The 11,013-nt window shown below is 39.3% G+C and overlaps 1 non-coding gene across 1 annotated transcript; it reads right to left on the bottom strand.

Annotated features, from left to right (window-relative positions):
* Nucleotides 1–10,623: 10,623 nt before the first annotated feature.
* Nucleotides 10,624–10,729, bottom strand: LOC147286270 (small nucleolar RNA R71). Its single transcript, XR_015122171.1, has one exon. It is a non-coding gene; the product is annotated as a small nucleolar RNA R71 (small nucleolar RNA).
* Nucleotides 10,730–11,013: the final 284 nt, after the last annotated feature.

Below are 11,013 nucleotides of genomic sequence, written 5' to 3'. Positions count from 1 at the left end.
AATGTTATAAATTTTTTCTTTTAATTCTTCATGAATTTCCAGAGAATTAATTTTTTCTTTCAAACGACACTCATTCTTGTAGTGTCCTGTTTTGCCACACTTAAAATAGACAGGAGGTTTCTTTAAAAAATTCCTTTTCTTTTGAAACCTTTTTCTTTTAAAATTTCTTTCTTCTTTGGGTTCTTTAACCCACTCTTGCCTTTTTTTTGAAAATTTTTTACTTTTGTGAAATTTTCTTTTCTTTGTTTTATATAAATCAGAGGGTTTTGAAAATCCAAATTGTTCACAAAAATCACCCATCTCCTTTCCTCTGGAGGACCTTTCCTTTTCTAAAAGCCTTTTTAATTTCATATCTGTGCATAAGGCTAAGCCCTCAGCACAAATTTCTGAGACAAGGTGCCCAAAAGTTAAAGAAGCGTAAGGGATTATGCCTCCATTTCTGGCTTTTAGCCTATTTCTTACTTTCTCAGCAAACAAAGGTGGTAAACCTGAAATGAATTTTTCTCTCCAGAATTCTTGGTGACAATCTGGTCTAGTGTATACCTTAGCTAAAAACACATCCTTATACCATCTAAATTGGGACAAGGTTGGACATTTAAGGTTCATGAGAACCTCCCTAGACCTTTCATGCTGGACATTAACAGATCCTAAAAAATGAAGAGTAATTGTATAAGCCAGAGTATTTACCCCATCTTCTAATGTGGTTTCTGTCTTAACCCCAAATTCATCCTTCTCTACTTTCTTGGTAGCAAATAGAATTTCATTTCTTTTAGATTCTGGCATGAAATCCCACCATCCTCTTAATTGTCCTGAGAAGCCAGTCACAATGGCAGAAGCCACTTGACTCTCTGAATTACCTGCAGCTTTACCAACAGTTGCGTACATTAGCATTTGCCTAACCACATCAATAATTTGGTATTCTGTACGGCCGTCTATGTTCCATTCTACAATGGACCCTGCATCAAACCTAGCCGTATCAAAATGGAAATTTTCCTCAAATCCCATATCGACAGGTGTTGGTCTATGGTAATAATTCCTACTTGGAGCCATGGGAATTAGGTTTCTTTTAAAGTTTATTTTATTTACCTGAGCACTGGCTGAATCTTCTGGATGGTTCATGAAGACTTGTTCTAAGTCTTCTTCCTCTTCTGTTTCTTCTTCTTTTTTAGAGAGGACATTTATTATGGGACTCTTTGATCCTTCTACTTTAGAAGTTTTGTCTTTTATATCTAATTTAGACAATCTTTGGAGAATTTCATCTACTACATCTTTTTGTTGGCTGCTAGACACAGGAGGTTTTAATCTATAATTTTCCAAGGTTGGTGGAGGTTTAAACATTACTTCCTGTATAGAATTATTTTTAACCTGTTTGGTAGATTCTAATTTAGAATCTTCTTCTTTAAAGGTCTTTAAGATATTTTCAATCCTAGAAGTTTGGGCTCCTAACGATTGAAGGAACAAATTGGTATAATTTCCTTGGGACAGAATATCCCCAATATGTTCAGTTGTGATTTTCTCAATCCTAGATAAAGTATCAGTTTTAAAAGGAGCAGCAAATGCCCCATTCATTTCTAGGGTTTCTGCTGGTGGATGGATTGACCTAACTGTCTTTCCCTTTTTAGTTAGGTAATTCTTAAAAGGATTTTCTAAAGTATTAATCACCAGATTATATTCTTCAACATTTTGCCTTTTAGCAAAACCTTCGAACCAGACAAAGAAAGCAATGTGCCTCCTAAACTGGGTTATGTTAGCAATAAAAGCTTTATGAATGACTTCCTTTTGTTTTGGATCAAAAGTATGCTCAAACCATTCTCTTTTCTTTCTGTTTTTATCAAGCATGTACTCTCTTTTTAGGAGTTCTTGATCTATTTCAAAAGGGCTTTCTATTTCTAAAACATTTATAAAAAGATCACCTTCTAAATCTGAAAAGGTAGGTGATTGAGGCCTTCTTACCTGGCTTGGCCTGCTGGCTTCAGTGCCAGGTGTTTCCACCCTGTACCATGGCTGACTAATTCCATTGTCAGTCTGCATCAATCCTCCCATGATTATTTTATCATGTTCCGATTCTGCCACAAATGAGTTCCTTGCACTAGTCAGTCTAGAGCTTTCCCCCCTAGAGTTTGCGCTTTCTCTTCCAATCCTGGCTGTCCTACTTGTAGAAAATCTGATCTCTACATCTCCATCCTGATGTTCAATGATTTGATCCAATTCTTGATTTTCCAATGGTCTGGTAGGGACCTGATTCTGTAAAGTCCATCTTTCAGAAAGAGTTATGTCATTCCACATAATTGTTTTAGGGACAACTACATTAGCCTTACCTAAATTGGCCTGGAATAATGTAGTCTTACCTTTGACTTCTAAGTCATGAGCTTCTGGACAAAGGGTGTTCATGGCTTTATAGTAAATTCTATAAACAACAGCCATGTTTTGTGACCCTGAGATCATATCAAACCCCTGGGTTTGTAAGTTTAGGGTTAAAGCCTTTAAGGCCCCTTTATCTGCAAGTGAGATAGAAAAATTCGGAAAACAATTGAAAAATACTGGCCCATCACAAAGTGATGATTCCACTACTCCCAATAGTGAATCCGCAAAGCGGTTATGCCTGCAATCTCGAACACATATTAGTACTGAAGTTTTTAACCCTGTTCTTGTTAAGGGTTTTACTGCAACCTGTACTAAACCAATGTGCAAATATTTGAATTCTCTTTTTTGATGTTCTTTTAACATCTCTTGTGAAAAGAGTTGGAAATTTTCATGAGACTCTGAGATATCAACTGTTCTTTCACAAGTCTTAATAACATAATCACTTTTAAATGAAAAGGATCCTTTTCTATAAACATCATAAATAGGGACTTTAGGAATTTTCCAGTTCTGTAATTGTTTTTCAAAATCTCTAATTACTACTTCTTCGCTGTTCTTAATCCTCATAACTTCATTAGGTCTGGATCCATCAGATCTACGAGACAACGATCTAAACAGATTAGCCATTAAAACAGTTTGTAAAAATTTGAAAATATTTTTCAGTTCTCAACGGTGTCAAGCGTCCTCAACGCCTATCCTCGGCTACAACGGACTTCCACCCCCCTCAAAATATTTTCAGAATTTAAACAGACTAAAGTAAGAGCTAACTGTTGTTGATCAATGTTTGTAATCGGTGGATTCGGACCACTCCGATGTTACAGGGACTATGATTAACAACACGTCCTTGGCTCTGATACCATTATAATGAAAATGGTGAGTTCACCTTTAGATTTTCTGAAAATGGTGATACCATTAGTCTGTTACAGGGACTATGTTTGTAGGGTTATGTTTCCTAGTTCAACCAGGAATTCCTTTTCCAATCAGGATTTCTCATTTCTGGCTCGACAATGATGGTTCTGGACTTGATGTTTCCTAGTGTGACTAGGAATCCTCATTTAACTAGGATTTCAGCTCTTTTCCTGGTTTGACCAGGAATTGACCCATTTTCCTAGTTTGATCAGGAAATGTCCCAAAACGGCTCCATTTGCTCATATTTCATATTTATGCTTCATTCGACCTAAAAACACAAAAACAAGACAACAGACAGAAAAAGATCGAGTTCTAACACTCTAGGTTAGGGAGTTAGTATCATAAAATAGCGTAAAATGAACACTCATCAGGCATCAGCTAGGGTTTCTAGCAATGGGCTTGAGGCAAGGGCTTATGGTTCAGTAGATGTAGAACCCTAATCCTAATATGAGAAAGTGCTTTGACATGTCTTTCTTGTCATCCGGGAACGTTTTGGTACAATTAGAACGAAATTGGACCAAGTATGCACTAAAATGACGTTTATGTGCTTTCTTAACACCAAATACGGTTCTATAGGTCTATAACGCTAATTCTAACATGAGAAAGTGCTTAGACATGACTTTTGTGAGGCCCCAAAAATTTTTAGTGTTTTATTTTATTTTCAAGATTGGTTTTGAGCCAATGGGAAAATAGTATTCTTCACTACGAGTACGTAGTATTTTTCTGGGTATTTTTTTGAGTCTCGGAGTGTTTTTGGTTAATTTTTGAAGTTTAAGGAATTTCACCAAATACGGTTCTATAGGTCTATAACGCTAATTCTAACATGAGAAAGTGCTTAGACATGACTTTTGTGAGGCCCCAAAAATTTTTAGTGTTTTATTTTATTTTCAAGATTGGTTTTGAGCCAATGGGAAAATAGTATTCTTCACTACGAGTACGTAGTATTTTTCTGGGTATTTTTTTGAGTCTCGGAGTGTTTTTGGTTAATTTTTGAAGTTTAAGGAATTTTGGTCTAGGACGAAATTGGACTAAGTATCCACCGAAATGAAGTTTTTGTGCGTTCTTAACACCAATTGTGGTTCAGTAGATCTAGAACCCTAATCCTAACTTGAGAAAGTGCTTTGACATGTCTTTCTTGTCATCCAGGAACGTTTTGGTACAATTAGAACGAAATTGGACCAAGTATGCACTGAAATGATGTTTATGTGCTTTCTTAACACCAAATACGGTTCTATAGGTCTATAACGCTAATTCTAACATGAGAAATTGCTTAGACATAACTTTTGTGAGGCCCCGAAAATTTTTCGTGTTTTATTTTATTTTCAAGATTGGTTTTGAGCCAATGGGAAAATAGTATTCTTCACTACGAGTACGTAGTATTTTTCTGGGTATTTTTTTTTGAGTCTCAGAGTGTTTTTGGTTAATTTTCGAAGTTAAAGGAATTTTGGCCGTTGATCTATTTTCGTCAAACGGCTAGGATGGTGACATGTGGCTGCAACAGATGGCAAAGGAGGAACCGACGCGAAGAAAGGAGGAAGTGGGAGAAATCGGTGGAATCTGCTGGAAGCTACCACCGAGCGATCGGCAAGGCTTGCCGAGGGCTCGGCGCAGCAGCGAACGATCAGAAAAGCCTACTGAGGGCTTGGCAGCCAGCCTATATATACCCCTCTACCCCCCCCCCCCCCCAGTTTTCTCTCTTCTGATTCATTTTTCTTCCGTAGCTCTCTCTCAGTTTTCTTAGTTCTCCTCTCTTAGTTCCAATCATAAGAATTTAGTTAGAATTTAGTTTTGGTTATGTCTCACCACCTTGTTGTATGTTTTCCTAGAGCAAATTAAGTAACCTTTTCTGAGCTCTAGGTTAACTCGCAAGTGGACGAATCGCTAAGTAGCAAAGCTTACAAATACGAGGTCGATCCCACAGGGAATTGTACTAGTGTATGATTACTAACTCAATTAAATTCAATTAACTCAACTCTAACTCACGCATGCAAATGGGGGTTTTTGATTGGTTTTTAAGACTAACTAAACGAACAGAGAAATAACAAACTTTAAAATGACAACTGAAAGATTTCGGGTAAAACAATGATAAAGAACACTAGGGGTCAGAATCCACCACTAACATACCATTCACTTCACTATGGGTATTAACAACCAATAAGTAAACATGTTGACAAAGTTTGTCTACTAAAAGGTTTGGCTAGTCACTTTTAGCAATTACTCCCCTTACTGTGCATAAACTAAGAGCTTCTTGGGCCTTCCTTAGCCAGTTAACTTGCATGTTCCCTAGTTCTAAGCTAAGGCAGCTGTTACCCATGCAAGAGTCGTTACGATCTGTGAGAGTGACAAACACATAGCGCATGGCTCCAAATTAATGTACTGTATGTCATCTATGATCTCTTTTCTCATGAATATTATCTTAGGATACCCACTTGTTGCCTATTGAAACTATCATCCTTTCGAGCTTATTTAGTTTCACAACATAATTCTAGATGCATGCAACCTAAGGTGATCAGTCAAAGATGCAAAACAAATAGATTCAATTTAAACAGAGATCCAAGATTTGTCAACATATAAACAATTAAATTATTAATAATCCATAGTGAAAATGAACAGCAATGCTAGGGCTTCATCCTAGCCCTAGCCCAATATTCAGCTACACATAATTAAGACCATAGTTAAATGATGCATAATTAACAATTAAACTAAAGAAAGGGAAGAAGAAATCAAGCCACGAATGATGGAGTGAAGGTGCGGCTGCAAGGTGACGGCGTGATGGGCTGCTGCTCGGCCTTGGGCTCCACGGCAAGGAGGCTTCAAGGTGGTGATGCGTGGCTGAATGTTGGTGGCTGCGGCTTGGCTTCCTTCTCCTTCTTCAACTCAGCGCAAAAATAGAAGACACACAAACAAAGGTGGCTGGTAGGGTTCGGCCAGACAAGAAAATAAGAAAAAGAGAGAGAGAGAGAGAGCAAGGGTGTGCGGCAAGATAAAGAAAATAAGCTAACTAGGGTTTCTGAAAAATAAAAGAGAAGAGACAAAACTTCAGCACCCTTTTTCTGAATGGAAGATATGTATTTATAGAGATCAGTCGGAGAGGAAACCTTGGGAGGCAAGGAAAAGAGAAGGTGCGGCTGCTGCTAGGGTTAGGGGAAGCTTTGGGCTTGCGGCAAGGCTTTGGCTTTGGGCTTAAGTGTCACGCGCCAGCCCCCTAGGGTTTCACTTCATGGCTGCCACCTTTAGACTTGCGCATTGGGCTTCATCATGGGCTGGTGCATGCATGCATGCATGGCCCCTCAGATTTCGGCATTTGCATAGGCCCATGGCCCATTGGACTTGTTGACTTTTCACTTTGACTTCCCATTTTGTCCCTCATTTCCATTTGAATTCGAATTCATTTCTTCCCTCCATTTATTCCCATGGATGTCCACCACCTTCTAGAAGCTTCTGGAACCTTGACTTTGTAGAGTTGACTTTGACCAACATTTCCTAGTGTGACTAGGATTTCTTGTAAATGAAGGATTCCTTATCCATTTCGACTTCTCGTAATGACCATATTGCCCCTGGGGTCTCCTAGTGTCATTAGGACTCCTTTCCCTAGTTGGGTTAGGTTTCCTAGTTCAACCAGGATTTCCTGTTCCAATCGGGATTTCTCATTTCTGGCTCCGCAATGATGGTTATGAACTTGATGTTTCCTAGTGTGACTAGGAATCTTCATTCGACTAGGATTGCGGCCCCTTTCCTGGTTTGACCAGGATTTCCCTCGTTTTCCTAGTTTGACCAGGAAATGTCTAAAAATGGTCCTTTTGGCTTCTTTTCTCTTCTTTGCTCATTTTATCCTATAAAAACAAAAACAAACTAACAACACACAAAATGTCGAGTTCTTGCACTCTGAGTTAGAGAGTTAGTATCATAAAATAGTGTAAAATGAGCACTCAACACACCTCACCACGTGGTGTTTAGGATGCACAGAATCCTGGTGGGTGATTTGTGATCCTAGTCTTGTGGTTTTGTCATTAGTCCTTGATGAGTGTGCATTTTGCATCATTTTGTGATACTAATTACTTAACTCGATATTTTGTGTTTCTTGTCTTGTTTTTGTGTTTTCAAGTCAAATGAAGCAGAAATAGGAAAAAGGAGCAAATTGAGCCATTTTGGGACATTTCCTGGTCAAACTAGGAAAATGGGTCGATTCCTGGTCAAACCAGGAAAAGAGCAGAAATACTAGTCAAATGAGGATTTCTAGTCACACTAGGAAACATCAAGTTCAGAACCATCATTGTCGAGCCAGAAATGAGAAATCCTGATTGAAACAGGAATTCCTGGTTGAACTAGGAAACCTAACTCTACTTGGGAAAGGAGTCCTAATGACACTAGGAGACCCTAGGGGCAATATGGTCATTACGAGAAGTCAAAATGGATAAGGAATCCTTCATTAACAAGAAGTCCTAGTTGGACTAGGAAAGTGATGAGTGTGCATTTTGCATCACTTTATGATACTAATTCCTTAACCTAGAGTGTTAGAACTCGATATTTTGTGTTTCTTGTCTTGTTTTTGTGTTTTCAGGTCAAATGAAGCAGAAATATGAAAAGAAAGCAAATGGAGCCATTTTTGGACATTTCCTGGTCAAACTAGGAAAACGTGTGAAATCCTGGTCAAACCAGGAAAAGTGCAGAAATCCTAGTCAAATGAGGATTCCTAGTCACACTAAGAAACATCAAGTTCAGAACGAGCATTGCGGAGCCAGAAATGAGAAATCCTGATTGAAACAGGAAATCCTGGTTGAACTAGGAAACCTACCCCGACAAGGGAAAGGAGTCCTAATGACACTAGGAGACCCCAGGGGCAATATGGTCATTACGAGAAGTCGAAATGGATAAGGAATCTTTCATTTTCAAGGAATCCTAGTTGCACTAGGAAATGTTAGTCAAAGTCAAGTCTACAAAGTCAAGGTTCCAGAAGCTTCTAGAAGGTGGTGGACATCCATGGAAATGAATAGAGGGAAGAATGGGAAGTCAAAGTCAATAGTCAAGGGTCAAAGAGGAGAAGTCAAAGAGACAAATGGGCCATGGGCCTATGGGATGCCGAAGTCAAGATGGGCCATGCATGCATGCATGCGCCAAACCCTAGCAGCCCAAGCCCTATGCGCAAGGTCCAAGGTGGCAGCCCATGCATGCGCATGCATGCCATGCAAGCCACTTCAGCCCAACATGCAAGCCCAATGTGCAAGCCTCAAGGTGATAGCCCATGGAGTGAAACCCTAGCCCACATTGTGCAAGCCCAATGCGTCAAGTCCATAGCCCAAGACCAGCAGCCCATGCGCATGGAGAGGAAGCCCTAGCTGACTTGCGTGTGTCACTTAAACCCAAAAGGGCCAAGCCCTTGCCGCAAGCCCAAGGCGCCAAACCCTATCTGCTGCCGCAAGTCTTCTCCTTGCCTCTCAAGGATTGCACCTCTATATATACCTCATCACTTCATAACCCTAGCACCTCTTGCCTCCTAGTTTTATTTTCAGTTTTAGGTTTTATTTTTCAGAAAGTTAGAGTGAGAGAGAGAGCCGAATTCAATGAGTTAGAGAGAGAAGGTGGCGTGACAAGTGAGAGAGAGAAAGCCCTTGCCGCAAGCCCTAGCTCACCTTGCCGTGAGTTCCTCCTGCTTGCTAGGTGCCTCCTTCTTCCTCTCTCCTTGCCGCAGCCACCCTTGTGCTTGAATCTCTGATTTTGTTTTCTTTTTCCTTCTAGAATTCTGATTTCCTGTTGATTTATGTTTCTGAATTTATTTAGTTTGTGATTCTGATTTTATTATTAGCATGAATTGGGATTTTATTATTTGTTGCTGTTTTATTTTATTTATTTAATTATGTAGTTATTTATTCTATCTTGCATGTTAGTTGTAGATTGATTAATGGATTTGCATGTTTTAACAAATCGTTTATCCGTCTCTTCGTTTGTTAGTTTGATATTTGCATGTATTAAATTTCCATTATCTATTTGAATCCGTCACTAGTTGTTTGCATCCTTTGACTGGCCACCTTAGGGTAATTGCATCTAGTTTAATTGTTAGGTTTAGTTGTGAAATCGTCAAAGACACTAAACCACAAGTAACAAGGGAATAAGGGATTATTCTTGGTAATGAGGTTGGGCGGCCTTTCTAAGGAAATAGTCAAAGCTTATATGTTGTGCATGTTTGACGTTCCCACGAATCTTAATGACTCTTACATGGGTAACAGCTGCCTTAGCTTAAACTAGGGAACATGTAAGTTAACTGGCTAAGGAAGGCCCAAGAAGCTCTTAGTTTATGCATTAGGAGAACAATTGCGAGAAAGTAACTAGCCAAACCTTTTTAGCAGTCAAACTTTAATACATTGTGTTCAAATTAACTGTCATTAGCCATAGATGGTTATTCCATGCTTATCTGATTTGAAACTAAAAACTTAACATTGCAAGATAGAATAAAGGGTGTGTGCGTGTGGTGATGTGTGCGTGTGTTTCCATCTCTCAAAACCCTCCATTTAGTTATTCTAGTGATTATTTGAATAGATTTGTTTTTTATTAACGATTCCCTGTGGGATCGACCTCGTGCTTGTACGCTTTGCTACTGATGCGATTCGTGCACTTGCGAGTATACTTGGAATGAAATAGATGTTTATTTTGTTCTAAGAGAACATTCAACAAGTTTTTGGTGCCGTTTCCGGGGAATGGTGTCTAATATCAATGAATTGGTTTAATTAGTCATTAGAATTAGGTTATATTAGCTAGATTTCATTTTTGGTTAATTTTTGGTTTTTAATAAATGCCATGCCTTTATAAGCATTCTTTCTGGTGATTGTGTATTTTCTCTTGATTAGGTGTGTTTTATGAACCCTGAAATTGTTGCAAGGTTGGAGAGGCTCAAGAACGAAACTTTAGGTACATCTCGAGGCAGCCCTCTACCTAGTGCATCAGATTCGAGTAGTGAAGAGATTGGAAGTGTCGACATGGCTGAGACAAATGAGATTGTGCCGCAGCCCCTGAGCCATTTTTCAGCACCTTCGCTGCCCACTCAACCATCTTGCATTCGTTGTGCAACAATAGCCACTGATTTTGAGATCAAGAGTGGTCAGATCCATTTGTTGCCGAGCTACCATGGGTTGAATGGGGACGATCCGATCCAATTTCTGAAGGAGTTTTCCAGGATTTGTGAAGCCGCACAGTTGAGGGGTCTGAATGCCGATCAGTACCATTTGAGGATGTTCCCTTTTGCGCTTAAGGACAAGGCAAAGAGGTGGTTGTATTCGCTGCCCAGTGGTTCCATTTCGACTTGGGATGATCTTTCGAGCAAGTTCCTGAACAAGTTTTATTCAATTTTCAAAACAAATTCGATTCGGAAGGAGATCCTTGGATTTGTGCAAAAAGCGGACGAGTCATTCCATGAGACTTGGGACAGATTCAATGAGTTGCTTACTAGCTGCCCGCACCACAACTTATCTCCTTGGTATGTGATTTGCTGTTTTTATCAAGGTTTATTGGAGAGGGATCAAGCCAAGGTGGATTCGGCATGTGGTGGTGTATTTATGTCAAAAACGGAAGATGAGGCTACAAACTTATTTGAGTCACTTTCTTTGAGTTCTCAACAATGGGATTCCAATCGTTCAAAAGGAGGACCAAAGAGAGGATTATATGAGGTGGCTGATGTGCCAAACACCATGGAGGGACAGATTTTGGAAATCAAGACTATGGTACAGAAGTTGTCTTTGGCTCAAGAGAAGC

Source organism: Dryas octopetala, chromosome 4, assembly GCF_963921425.1.
Source record: "Dryas octopetala chromosome 4, drDryOcto1.1, whole genome shotgun sequence".
NCBI lineage: Eukaryota > Viridiplantae > Streptophyta > Magnoliopsida > Rosales > Rosaceae > Dryas > Dryas octopetala.
The sequence above is the reverse complement of the archived record's forward strand: the minus strand, read 5'-3'. Positions and strand labels throughout refer to the sequence as shown.